The sequence below is a fragment of the Bactrocera neohumeralis genome, chromosome 3 (assembly GCF_024586455.1).
Source record: "Bactrocera neohumeralis isolate Rockhampton chromosome 3, APGP_CSIRO_Bneo_wtdbg2-racon-allhic-juicebox.fasta_v2, whole genome shotgun sequence".
NCBI lineage: Eukaryota > Metazoa > Arthropoda > Insecta > Diptera > Tephritidae > Bactrocera > Bactrocera neohumeralis.
In genome coordinates, this window is record NC_065920.1 from 18,066,157 (window position 1) to 18,079,796 (window position 13,640).

A 13,640-nucleotide genomic window follows, 5' to 3' on the forward strand; every position below is an offset into this window, starting at 1 on the left:
CAGCATCCTGGTTGGGGTAGGTTGCTCTACGATTTTGAATGTGGAAAGATTTCGTCTTCTGCAAAAAAAATATCGCTAAGCAATAGTCTGACGGCTTTACTCCCTTGAGGAGGCACAGAGCAGTCTGTTTATACCTACGCATATGACTATATGGACGAATTCAATAAACGACAAGGTCGCTAGACTTTATAGCAGCTTTCTGAATTTTATTTATACGTACATACATCTAATTTCTTCAACATATACATATGTATGTACATACATAGGTTTATGATTATAGTTATGTATGTACATACGTAATAAATTTTTTATATTAGTTAACAAAATATATATGTACATATGCATATACACATACGTATATTTAGGGAAAAACAGTTTCTGATCATAAAAAACGTAAAGAATCATACATACATATGTATGTATATATATGTATGTATGTATGTATATGTGTATAACCGCCATTAATCATTCATATCGCCAATAATGACCAATTAAAATCGACTCAATAATTAATTTCGGACTTACAGATTAGGGTTTACTGCTGAACTTCTCCATTTCAAGTCATATAAATTAATGACATTCCTTGGCCATGTCCATCCATACGCATAAACATATTTATATCAATAATCATAAGCCTATAGGTACTGTTGTATACATATACTTATACGAAATATATACCGATAATATTTGAAAATTCCCATTAAAAATATATTGATATTAAGAACTTACAGGGTTTGTCGGGAAAGTAATAGGACTGAGTCGAAAAAAATGATTGAACCAATCGTTACAATTCTTTAAAAATGATCAAAATATGCTCTTTCTGCGTCAATGCAGAGCTGCCAGCGCGATTTCCAAGCATTGAAGGCGTCACGGAAGTCATTCTCCGGAATATCCTTGAGAGCCGAGGTGTATGCTGTTTGGATTCCCTTTCATCGGCCTTTTCCGGCAAGGATACAAAAAAAAGTCCGGGGAGGGCCACATCTGGGCTGTAGGGCTTCTGCGGAAGCGTTGGGAAAGAAAGGTGGTGTGAGCCGGGGCGTTGTCGTGTTGCAACTTCCAATCGACTGCGATGTCTTTCGAACCCGATTGACCCTTCGTTTGAGTCTGTTGAGGACTTTCACGTAAAACTTGGCGTTGACGGTTTGTCCAGGAGGAACAAATTCATGGTGGACGATGCCTTTGATGTCAAAAAAGACAATGAGCATCGTTTTCACTTTGGAATTGCTCATTCTTCCGGTCTTCATCAGCGACCTCTTTCTGGCCCTTCAAAAAGGCCTGGTGCCACCGAAGCACGCCATTTCTTGTTAAAGCAACATCTGGATAAGCCTTCTTGATCATATCAAATGTATCTGTCGCAGATTTACCGAGTTTCACACAGAATTTAATCGCGTACCTCTGCTTTAACGAACACTGAATTTTCGGCTTGCACCACTCACAGAAATACGTCGCGCGAAAATGTTTGTCCTGACTCTCCAGGTGCTTGGAAACAACTGATCAGTCGCTCGTTCCTTAGGTAGGAACGCCCTCTGCCGAATCCAGTCGGTACAGGTCGCTTCGAAGTACAGTCGCGGCGGAAGAAAATCAGTCCTATTCTTTTCTGGACAAACCCTGTACACACACGAGGCTCATTTTTAATCAAAAGGTGCAACTATCTTCATACGAGACTTTAGTAACATTTGTGGATCTCGTCTAAGACTCACATTATTTAGACTAAATTGACGAAAAATATTTTAAATATAATTATAAGAAAGTCATGATCTTAAAATTCAATTAATGGAATATTCTTCTGATTGAAAATATATAATTTAATTTTCAAAAAATTTATCTGGGCGGAACTGGAATATGGATTCACCAGTGGTACATTTTGATATACATATGTACATACATGTGTATGTAGGTACATGTATTTCTAGTAGTGTCAGGATCTTCAATCCAATTTAAATTACACGTCTTACAATGTTTTGCCCACAGTAGTACATATGTATGTACATACGTATCTATGTCGAACTTGTTTTATAAAAGCGCTTTTCGTTCAGTTGTATGTTACTCAGTTCATGTTTAAGTAGATCCCATTAAACAGGATGCGAACCCGTCAACGTAAAGGTCAACAGTTATTATTTCATCCGCAGGAGCTATGTTATTTTCTATTTTAATCTCTATATCGTGTAGAGAAGTTTTCACGTCACTGAAACTGTCTTCGAAGATGTTGAAATCAATACGATCTCGAATGCTACTCGGAAATAATACTGGCGAGGTCAAGTGGTTTGATCAAAATACCAAAAACAGAATGATTTGATTTAACGGATTTAACGGAGCAGTCTTATAAAAAAAGTTCGTTGAAGTTTTTTTTCGGTTGAATAAGTCTTATGCAGAAGTGTAGGATAATTAAACGAAAAATCTCACTTTTTATCATTAATGATTGTGCACTTTTCATTTATAAATATTTCCTCTTTGCAATTTCAATTTGAATTATTTGTTTATATTTTTTCTGTTTCTAAGAGATATACTTAATCATGTAAGCACACTTAAAGTCATTAACCTTCAATGTTGCAATTTATCCTCAAAACCGAGCCCACGTAATATTTACTGAATTACGCCCTTCTTCACCTTCTGTACATATACACATACACACACAGAATGTGTATACATGTACAACACACAACTGTCAATAATCGGTGCTAATGAAATATTGACGTTGATTTATTTATTTATGCAAGGCAAAGCACGTGCAAATTGCAAAAATTCAAAAGCAATTCAGCAAATGAATTGAATTTGCTTTGCACTTGTGTTTTGTGCGCACGCGTGTCGCGCTTGGTATTCACCCATTTTATTCTCACGTAGTGGGATGAAGAGCAACGCTTTGCTATTATTTGTAAATAACTACATATTTCTTTTTTTTTATTTATGCGGTCAAGTTTAAGTTGAATGCCCCGAAGCAAAGCATAAGATCGTAAAGCACTCGTTTGCAGTTTATTTCACAGTTCAATGCTGTTTGCTATTTTCTACATTTTGATAATTTTAGTAATTTCCATAAAAAAAAAACAAATCAGCGAATATTTGCTTAATTTATAAGGTTATATTAGGTTAAGATGCGAGTGCTCCAATCAAACGTGAGAACTGTTAGTTGCATTAAAATAAAATGCACGATAAGTGAACCTATAGAAAACATTGAATATATTTTGATTACCATATAATAAACCGTTCAACAAAGTGTTTTATGTTTTGGGTGTGGAATGTGCTCGTCAATTTATGAGACATTGGGTTAATGATCTCCAAAAAAGGTATTATGTAACAATACGTTGGTTGTCTTTTATAATTCGGGATTTGGCAACCCTAGTGATGCAATCTGGCAACTCACAACTTTATCGTAAAGTTTGATATATTCGAATTTATATACATATACTAAAAACGTTTTGAAATACTAGCGCTACTTGTGTTGTGCACAGTAACTTAAAATATTCGTCTCGGCTAAAAAATTAACTTATATAGCGATCATTTTCGTGCGATATTTTTTTGCAAGATTTGACGTGAGTTATCTCAGTAATAGTGCATCGATGAATTTAATTAACAGTAAACTCTGAGTGTTAAACAATCATTGTTTGCCAGTAGTCCTTCAAGAAATCAGGAAAATTAATCCCTGAAGCCCGACCACGCTTTACAACGACATCACTCATCGGCTAAAACAACTGTAAAACATCGATTTGATAAGTCTTCCACCGTTATGTCTTGACTTGACACCGAATGACTCTTTTTTATTCCCCTACATAAAAAATAAACTAACAGGTCTTTTTCGATACCTGAAGAGGCGATTGATGCGTTCAGAACGCATGTTTAGGAGATACCTCAATCAGTGTGGAAAAAATGCTTGGTCAAATGGTTCAAAACTATTTTGAAAATAACAAAGCGATTTTCGATGATTAAAAACTCTTTTTTAGGCGGCTTATCCCAAACTCTATAAGTCTGTCATTATTTCCGTCCTGTTATATGGTGCAGAGGCATGGACGATGACAACATCTGATGAGTCGACCTTAAGAGTTTTGGAGAGAAAGGTTCTACGGAAGATTTATGGTCCTTTGCACATTGGCGACATGGACATTGTTCAGTGAATTAAGAGATAACGGCTACGCTGGCTAGGTCAAGTCGTCCGAATGGACGAAAACACTTCAGCTCTGAAAGTATTCGCCGGGGAAGCAGAGGAAGAGGAAGACCTTTACTCCGTTGGAAAGACCAGCTGGAAAAGGACCTGGCTACACTTGGAATATCCAATTGGCGCCAAACTGCGAAAAGGAAGAACGACTGGCACGCTGTTGTAAACTCGGCTATAATCACGTAAGCGGTAACTACGCCAATAAAGAAAGAGGAAGAAAATTTCTTTTTGTTCTCTTATCCCGAAACATAATAGGCAAACGTAGTAACAGTCGATTCGTTTTCGCTTAGCTTTCTTGTCAAAAAATGTACATTTGAAAACAATTATCAATATATCTGAACACAATACAAGACTGTATGTGTATACCATATTATTTTGGTATCTTACTTGCCATTCGTTTACCAGTCTACTTGATATATACCAGCTGTTTGTTCGATTCGAAGCTCTCCAAAGTTTGGCGTAACTAGAACAACAATTCACATGATTATGTCGATAATTGGTGTTTGTCCGAATCTGATGCCTAGCCCATCGTATTCACAAGCTTCAGTCCCAGCGTCTACTTTCTCTTAAGAAAAAAACAGTGAATTTTGAAGGACTTGATGCTTGACATTGACAAAGCGGTAGCGAAATGTTGAAAGACCGTCCCCACGACAGCCGGATCTGCATAACCGGAACAGGCAATGATCTAATTTCTATTTTTTAATATTTATACAGGTTATATCTTTTATAATACCAAAGTCAAATTGCAAATTAATATTTCAAAATTTTCGAGTTACAGCCTTTTAAAGTGTAGCCGCTCAATTGTCTTAGTTAAACACGTATTTTTTTTTTTTTTTTACTTCAGGTGATCCTGTAAAAAGCTCTGCTGTCAACGCGGAGATACCTTTATTCTAAAAGACCGCCGGAAATGATGTCGTAATGGCCGATTTTTGAATATTTTCCTTTGAAAATTTCATAAAATCTTTGTAAAATATGTAAGTATAGTATCTTTAGAATACTTAACATAAAGTTTGAATAAAATATTTCATTATTTAAATGATTTTTTTTTTTTTTAAGGGCCGGTTTTTTCTCGTGGAAACCCATGCATCCCCTTAAATGTATTTTTTCTCAAAACTACGTTTTTTAAATTTGCTTCAGTGGTTACTCGGAGACAAATGATGCGGTCACTAACAAATTGTTTCTGCATATTTTGTATATACTAGTAGTTCTCCATGCAAAGGCACGCCAAAAACGATCAAAATTTTGGGTAAAATACAACTTTAAATGCCGACATGTAGTCAATTTGTTAGGACCACGAATTTGTTTAAACAAGATGATTATTTTTTATTTTCAAGATCAGTGCAAAGAAATTTCATTAACTTTATGATGGACAAATTTAGTAGAATAAATTCTTGTATTGAGAGTGTGTAGTGAATCACAAAAAAAGAGGTGTACACGAGCAGAAATATGCTTCCCCAGTATATTTCTACTTGACATTGCTTTGAGGGTATAACGACATATTAGTCAATGCCCAAATAGTCTATCGATTAGAAAAACCTGCCATAAATGTGAAGAATTCCAAATTTTGTCATGTGAACACTAGGAATATACTATGTACATGTGTATCCGCAAACTTTGAAGGAGAAATGCGGGTGTACATATTGTGTATGTATATTTTTGAAATATTAAAAAACTATACATACAAATGTATATGTATATATTCGAAATTGCAATTCAGCATGTCGCGGCGGTTTCTTTCATATTAGTAATATTAAATGTGATTGATTTTCAAAGCATAAACGGCGATAATTACTACAAATGTGAAAAAAGTATCCAAATTTATATTGTCAAAGAATATTTTTGTGCGTATATTATGGACTTAGGACTAGGATAACATATATACATATATATTCATTTGCGTAAAACAACTATCGTATTATGACACCATAAAATCTTTGGTATTCACATGTTTTCATTAGATAGGTACATATCCATACGTACATATGTACATCCATTCCTGCAAACTTAGACAGCTCGTGCCAGAGCAAAGTACATACATATATGTACATATACTAAAACGCTAAAAAAACCCAGAGATTTATTGTCTTCATAATTTCTTTTAGTGATAAAGGCATCATAAAACTTTAACAGTCCATAAGACAGAACAAAGTTAACTAATTAGAAAATCGATCAAATTCTTTGGACATTAGTGGAATTGCACCAGAAAAGGAAAAAAATAGTACTTTTGTGACAAATTGTGCCGCTTTTACGGCTTATTGTTGTTATTTTTACAGCATAAAATTTAATAACACATCGTGAAACGGGGTTTTTGTAGCTGTATCTTTGTTCCGGCGATGTGTGGTGAAAATAGTATAAAGTTCAAATTAACCATTCCATGTTATAATTATTGAAGGGCGCTTTAAGTTGCGAAAAGAGAGTTGAAGTGCAAGGTCAAGTTTTCGAGTGATAATATGTTATCTATATATCTACAAACAAACAATTCCTAGAGCGATATTCCGAAAGACTCAGAAAAACTTGCTATAAACTTAACTTAGATTCTGTTAATCTGCAATTAACATTGTTCTAAAGACCTTGCAACTTTCAATAGGTGATTAGGAATTTTGGGTCTCCTTTTTTGTCGGATTACATCTTTTTTTAGTTGGTCAGAGCACACCTCAGGCTTACATAGAAAACTTTTTTGAATCTATCTGAATATATTGACTTTTAGCTTCTTCTAACGAAAAACATCACTTGAAAACATTCTCTGAAACTCAACACTGAACAAATACAGACTATCTACCCGTACATATTTTTTTGTTTAAGTCTTGTCTAAGTTGGGATAAGCAAAAATGGACCTAATGACATTTTTTTAATAATCTAGATAGATATACCTTCATATATAGTCATCAGAATGATAACAAATAAGCACATATCCCTCGAGATGAGTATGCAAACGACTACGAATATTCTTAGGACACTGAGCCGACTAATGGCCAACATTGAAGGCCCCAGCCAAGAAAACAGAAAGCTCCTAGTGTCGACGACACTCAGCGTCCTATTATACGGAGGTGAGCTCTAGGCAGACTTCCTTGAAATGAAAAACCCTCACCGCAGCCCTCAGAGTTGCATCAGCCCATTAGTTATGATCGGTAATGCCCCAATTGACCTTCTAACATGCGAAAGGAAAAAGCTGTGGGAGCTAAAAGAAACATCCGATAATAACAAGAGCGCAGTAGAACAAATAAAGAAAGATACAATAACAACATGACAATAAAGATGCGAGAATGAGAGTCGCGGCAGATGGACGGCCAGGCTAATAAAAGATCTAGACTTATGGACAAGCTGTTAATTCAGAGAAGTCGATTTTTACACAACCCAGCTGTTATCCAGTCACGGATACTTCAAAAAGTACCTACACAGAATGGGAAAAGTCGAAGAGCCGTCATGCCTATACAACACCTTGAAAACACATTTTTTGAATGTGTTCGTTGGCAACGAGAACGCACCGCCGTAGAAGACGTGGTTGGCCACAAAACGCGGACAATTTAATGAACGTCATGCTGGAGAGTGAAGCACACTGGGGGATGAAGGTCGTGAAGTCCTCGAAAATTAGCCTCATGTGTGTAATCCATCACCCGTGTTCGCATCAGAGAAAGAGCAGAAGATCCCAACATCTCTTATGGATCGACTCGATACATTTTGGTTAATGGTTTAGATATAAAGTGCCTCAATGCTAGATTCGTACCAAAAAAACCGCAATTTCTTGCTAAATGACTTCGTGTAGAGCACAGCATAGTTGAGAACTCTACATTCATCAAATGCATCATTACTGGTGAAAAGACATTTGTTTATGAACATGAAGCCTGTTCACAATCAAAAAAACTGAGCCAAAATCAAAAAAACCGAAATCCGTTGAGGACCCTGAAAGCCATTGCAGTCGAGTTTTATAACAAGCGTATGGAAAATTGAATCAAGCGATGCTTTCATTGGCTCAGGAGTATATTTTGAAGGCGCGATAATGCAATTTTTTGAAAGTCCGGGTCAAATTTGATCAGATGGTTCATTTTAATATATAAATCATATACATATTCAATAATTTTCATTTCTTATTATTTGAACAATATACCAGGAACTGGCTTAATAAAATTGTATGAACAATATTTCTTAAAATTGGGATTAAAAGTGGATATTAAGTATTTTGAATATTAAGCAGTATATATGAAACGAGATAGTCGAATTTGCTATGGAACATATTTTGTGGAGAAAATATGGCTAACAAAATTTGAGGAAAGCAGAGAATTGAAAAGAAAATTTAACGAAATACGACTGTTGTAAACAATAAAATGAATAACCAAAATTAGTATCTCTGAATTTTCGTTTTGATTATGAGTATAAAAATTAATAATAATATATTAATTAAATTACGGATATTTATTATACGAAATTTATATATTCTTTCATTTCATTCTCATCAGAATGCCATTTGTTATTTTACTTTTCTAGATTGTGATGTATAAAATACTATATACATATTTATATACTAAAGCAAAAACGAAAGCTAAGTAACTAAAATTATTTTTTAACTTGTTTGTAGGCAATAAAATGACACAATTCGTCACACATTTTATTGGCATTTATTACAATAGAGCTTATCTGATATTTCTTGTGCAATAATTACTTTTAGATTAGCTTATCTGCTCGTTTTGCGGTGACGATACTTGAAGAATGCGCTTAAAAAGTTAATTTTACCCACGAAAAATATACATACGTACATATTAAGTTAGCGAAAATGTTAAGGTAAAATAAACGTGAAATTATAGTTTTTCGTCAACTCACATGACAGCTTATAGCTGATTTTTATATATCAATCAAACTGTTGTTGTGACAAAAGGGAGAATTAATATTATGTATTATCGTTAATATTTAATAAACAAGTTCGTTAGGCATAGAAGATATCAATGTACCATATAATGTAGAAAATGTGACACACAATTGGAAAGAAAAACAGTTCGAAGTTATTGACAAAATATGTCAAAAAAAAAGAGTGCTGCAGCACGACTTTTAGCATGGTCTTAAATTCATATGTATATTTTTATGTATTGTACATTGTATACTCTCGTGGTGGTCGTGAGTAGAGACAGAAATAAAAATATTGACACATTATTAATCAAGAAAATATAAATGGTCAGCCATTCTACATGTCTGAATACTTCTTATTTATCTACAAAAGCAAGCAGATTATTGTCCAAGATCGCCAAACAAATTGTCCACATCGGACCAATATGTCATATAGCTTTCATACGAACTGACCTATCTAAATCAAGTCCGTCTTTGAACAACTTTATCTACTAAACTGGGATCAAAGTATTTTGTTTGACGATCTCGCAAAATTATAAAAAACTAAGAAATCGATTTGAGAAGTTTTGCAATCATCTTTTAACTGAAAAGGTTTTAAAAAGCGTACGTTTGTATGACCTTAAGGGTTATTGGAAGAAGATTTCCTTTTCAAACATATATTATGACAAATCATGAAGATCGTTGAAATCATACCACATGCGAATCCTCAGTTAAGCTTGTACTAGCCAGAGTATGAACACATATTTCTTATGGATAGAGTTAAAAGTTAAAGTTATTTTTTGTTTAATGTCTTCAAAGTAAGCCGATTATTCAACTGTGATGTTTTCTTAATGGAATGTCAAGAAGAAATCGTAAAAGATTTTTTACAAACGTAAACCCAAAAAATGGCATATAGTGCATGTCGACTCCATGCCAATTCCTGTGAGGAATGAAAGAGAGTAGTGGCGGCTATCTCCTCAGTCTTCCTAAAGGTGATCAGCGCTTCATGAGCTCATAAGAAGTGCTGATGAACGATCGGCTGTCCTATATAAGAAGGCGGTATCTTGGGAGATTGAGGAAATTCTTAAATATTGTAACCCACGCATGACTGGAGGGTAACCAAGGAAGCCATGTTTTATGGGTTCGAAAGTGTGGTCCTTAGGATACTCCCGATGGAAGCCAAATCTGATGGCGCTCAGGCTGCAGATGCGGTGGATACCAGAGGTGGAGATGATCAAACGACCAAGGAAAACGATCCGAGTTTTTCGGCCATAGTGAGTTCTGGGAGCGGTTCGTTAATTGGCGACTCCACTCTCAGCTTCGAATGGCTGTTTGATGAGGTGCGGGTCGAGTACGACGTGGACGCTGAACTAGCGCTTCTGGAGGAGAGTCTGAAGCATGAAATTTCTCGAGATTAACCTCCAACATGCAAAGGAGGCCTCCGCTAATTTACTGCTTAGTATAAAACAAGGCAGATCCGACGTCGCCCTGATCCAGGAACCGTGACTGTGACTGACGAGTAAGTTTAGTTTGAGTTGAGGACGAATATTCATAAGCTGCTGGCGACCAACGATGCAGGTAGAACCAGAGCCTGTATGGTGGTTCGAAATGAATTCACACACTTTGACTTCATACCCGATCAATTGGATCATGGAGTCGCCAAACCGAACTCTAGCGGCTCTTTCTCTATCCATATACCGACGAGGGAGTTGTGGGTGGGTCAAGGCTTGGAATAAAGGTTGGTGAAGGGGTTTACTTTCAGGAGCTCTCTATAAACTCCAGCTTCAGACTTCCTGACTATTGCCGTGTTTTCCCAGCCGAAGTTGCAGGAGCGGATCAGTGCTTCCGTATCCTCTTGTGTTCTACTACTAGATAGCTGGGCTTCGCGGGAGCTTGGCCAGCGTTGGGCAGCCAACGGTTTATGCACTTTAACAAAATCTTTTTGGCACAAGATCTTGCGATAAAGAGATCTTGTGGATGTATGAACAGACCATTGCCCTATTGGCGTCCATGCTGTAAGACTGGAAATACTAGACGCCATCTACAGAAGCTGTATGGAACTCAACACTTCCTTATTGACTGTCCCGCGATTGGGAGTTCAGGGCTTAAACACTTAAGAGCGCATACCTTCAGACATCCCACCGAACTGGCGGGAATTGAAATTAAACGCCTGTGCAAAATTGTATTGGCCACTAAGCGTTTTGCTAATTAATAAGTTCGAACACAGGAGTTCTTCTTTTCTATGGCTTCACAAAGGACTACATAAAGCAGGTCACGTGCAATCTCTCTAGATCAGTCATCAAACGTAAACTAACCTAAACCCAACAAAAGTCAATATTTTGAGCAATTAGGTTATAGAAAAATATTTACTGAAGGAACTAAAGGTTGGTTCCACAGATATGGAAACATTATAATCTTCGTTGACTTGCTAGCCTTGACTAAAATGGTTTTAGGGGAAGATAAAATTACTGGTATAGTAACTAGTCTTCTGCTTTAAGATCACAATCGGTTAGCTGGCTTTAAAAGTACTACAGTTACTAAGGAGGAAAAGTTAAAAAAAAAAATCAATGAGATATCAGCCTTTAATCGTATTTGTTTACGAAAATCATTCACTTTATGGAGGCATACTTTGTCTGTAAGTTTATACATACATACATTTGTACGATTCAATTTGATTTGCAAATGAGCAAACAGATGTACATATATAAATATGTATTTGTGTATATTAGATCGGTCATATGTGCAACTGCCCAATTTCTCAACACCCTTTATACCACCTGCACTCTCACCCACTTCATTGACAATCGACTATAAATAAAAGTGGTAAAAGAAGCATGCGTTTCCGTCAACTGACAAAGTGATAAACACAATACATATACTATATACAAAACATATAAGTACATATGTATGTATATGCACATAAAATTTAATATAAATAAACAACAAATCACAGAATACGTATATGAGCCGTGATATACATACATACATATATACCTGTGTATATCTGATCAAAGAGTTAACGCAATAAGGTTGTTAATATGTTCGACATATTTGCGAAATTATCGTCGAGCACTTAATCGATGCGGTAAACAAAAAATAAATTCAGAAAAATTCATAAATTGCAAATGAATCTGGCTTGCGGATCGCCAGACATTGGGGATTTGGGAATTGTGCGCGCAACCCAGTTGTGTTTACATAACACGCTACTGCCGACGAGACGTTAATTGACCCATCGACCAAGCGTGTACTTGTAGTATGCTAAAATTATATGACGCCCGAATATTTACATACAAACTTACCTGTCAAACCGGAGAGCAAATTGTTGGCGATCGTTTGGTTTCCTCCACCACAATGTAATACATAGCAAGTATATGGTTTAAGGTGGCCGGATCCTGTAATTTGAAGTTAAGTTGTATGCAATAAAGTTTTGTAAGTTTCATAACATCCAGTGGAAGCGTGGTGAGCACGGATGATGATGGAAAAATTACAGGAGCTCATTGATGAAAGCGTGTTGCCATTTCTTTAAATAAAAAATAAACAGTTTATGAGAATATCGAAATGCTGGGGAAAAGATAATATGGATGGTTTGATCAGAAGTTTGGAAGTCCACATATGTAAATCAAAATTAAGAATATAACAAGTTGTGGGCTAGGAACATTTTAATTGCAAATGTTCTTGAGTGGAATTTTAATAATCCCAAAATATTTCGTCATCGTAATCTTACATGAATTCATGTCAGTTCTTGACTCTTCTGCCACACACAAAACTAACAATTTCAGTCCAAATTCTTACCTAACCTAATATACATATATTTGTTTACAATTATTTACACAAATGAAGACAAAAAGTCAAAATTACACAATGTTTTGGACACAGTGACGATTTTTCATTGGCATTGTGTTGGAAGGTTTGGCTTTTGGTTATAGCATCTCACTGGAAGTACGCAGGGTTGTAATGATTATTTTTACTAAAATTGTTAATCATATAGTTAAATCTTTTTATTACCTGAACAGAGGATATTAAGCTTGCAACGAAATATGTTTAGCCCTAAAAGAAAAGCCAGAGACTCTATATAATATGTCCGACTGTCTGTACCTCTTTCTATATATACGCGAAATAATTCCACAGTTTTTGAGATATAAACCGAAATTCAAATGCTCACCTAACCTCGTATAAGCGCGTAAATATAAAATAATATATACGTACATATGTATCTAAATTATATCATCTATGTTTATATGTTTATATCTATGTACTATGTTTTATTTTTATTGATTTAAGTAATTCTGAATGTAGCTAGTTGCTTTACAGTTAAATTATGTTTGTGAAGCTTGCGTCATCACAATTGCAAAATTTTATTAACTGAAATAAATATTTACTAAAGAATGACGTTGTCGCGAACCAGCCTTTTAATTTAAATTAATTGACAAACAAAGTCGGTTCTCAGAATAAAAAAGTTGACGGGTATTTTGGAGCTGCTGAAAGTACACACATATAATATATACTATATATTATACATGGATTATATGCCTGCAAGTTAAGGGGGTACGCCTGAAAGGTGTTTCGAAAAATCACGTGTATTTAATACAGAAGCTGTTTATATTATGAAAAATGTACATTTATATGTAAATATATTAAGGAAAGCTCCAGACAGGTGCTGTATTTTTGTTTTTTATTT

General features: G+C 35.3%; 1 long non-coding RNA gene across 1 annotated transcript in view; it reads right to left on the reverse strand.

Annotated features, from left to right (window-relative positions):
• LOC126752478 (uncharacterized) overlaps window positions 1–13,640 on the reverse strand; it is an 82,903-nt gene that overhangs the window by 19,781 nt on the left and 49,482 nt on the right. The window contains exon 2 of the long non-coding RNA XR_007666001.1: window positions 12,262–12,482. This is a non-coding gene — a long non-coding RNA (uncharacterized LOC126752478). The remainder of the gene's footprint in view (window positions 1–12,261; window positions 12,483–13,640) is intronic.